Source organism: Bos indicus x Bos taurus, chromosome 24 (assembly GCF_003369695.1).
Source record: "Bos indicus x Bos taurus breed Angus x Brahman F1 hybrid chromosome 24, Bos_hybrid_MaternalHap_v2.0, whole genome shotgun sequence".
Lineage (NCBI taxonomy): Eukaryota > Metazoa > Chordata > Mammalia > Artiodactyla > Bovidae > Bos > Bos indicus x Bos taurus.
In genome coordinates this window covers 40,270,309-40,271,647 of record NC_040099.1, presented here as the reverse complement: position 1 = coordinate 40,271,647, position 1,339 = coordinate 40,270,309, and positions in this window count along the sequence as shown.

The following is a 1,339-nucleotide window of genomic DNA, read 5'->3' as shown; positions in this document are numbered from 1 at the left end:
TATATCACTAACCGTCAGGGAAATGCAAATCAAAACTCACATCTCTTAGGATGACTGTTATCAACAAGACAAGAAATAACCTTTGGCCAGGATTTGGAGGAAAGAGAACCCATGTTCTCTGTTAACAGGAATGTAACCTGGTGCAGCTACCGTGGAAGGAGATTCCTCAAAAAAATTAAAAGTCCCCAGCAATCCTACTTCTGGGTATTTATCCAAAGAGAATGAATACAGGATGTTAAAGAGGTAGTGCTTTCCCACGTTCACTGTCGCATTTTTCACAGTGGCCCAAATATGGAAATAATTTAAATGTCTGTCAGTGGATAAATGGATAAAGAAGATGTGGTTTGTACTCATTCAATGGAATATTATACAGCCACAAGTAAGGACAACCTTCCACTTGTGGCAACATGCATGGATCCTGAGAACATCATGCTAAGTGGAATAAGTCAGAGAAAGGCAAATATTGTGTGGCATCACCTATATGAGGGATATATGACATAACCCAAAGCCACATCTTCAGGCCTCAGTCTCAAAGAGGAGCCAGACAAGGTACATAAACACAAGGAACACAAAGATTGAGTCCTAACTGCAGCCAGGTGAAGAGATGGGGGAGAGTTTGCTTCCTGGTACCTTGGTCCATGTGCTTCGTAGGGTCTCACTCCCACCAAAGGCTTGTCTCTACTCCTGAACACCTTCCTAAGCTTCCCTTTCGAGGGAGGGCACAGTTGAGCATCATGCCTATCCACACCCGGAAGATACTGCTCTTTCTTTAGCTAAGTTTCCATTAAGGAGAAGTTACTGCATGATTTGATTGGCAGTTCAAAGAACAAGCAGAAGTCTGAAAATCAATTCATAGCAGATCTGGAGTCTGCAGGGACCACCAGTGTCCCCATAAAAGTTGGTAGTAGCCTCTTATGAAACATTCATTGGGACTGTGGTTTTGAAAGCGACAAATCAATTTAAAGTAATGTTTCTTCTGGTAGACAGAGAAACGCAGCTAGCCTCACACCCATCCCAGGCTGACATTTCCCTGAACCTCCAACTTCATCCTTTCAGTGTGTCGCAAATGTGTGACACAAATGTAGCAGAACTGAGTGCTCCCACAACGGTGCCAGACGCTCTGAAAGGGCCAGCACAGCAGTCCGCATGCCCGACATAAATAAAGCATCAGCGACCACAGGACAACAGAAGGCGTAAGTGAACAGAGATGCACACAAGAGTCAGGTTTTGTAGGATCATCCTTGAGTGGTTGCAGCTATTGGCTTCATCATTTTTTCCCAGACCAGGGCTGAATGGTTGAGTAGGAAGACTTGGGAAGCCCCTAGCAATCAGGGAAGGA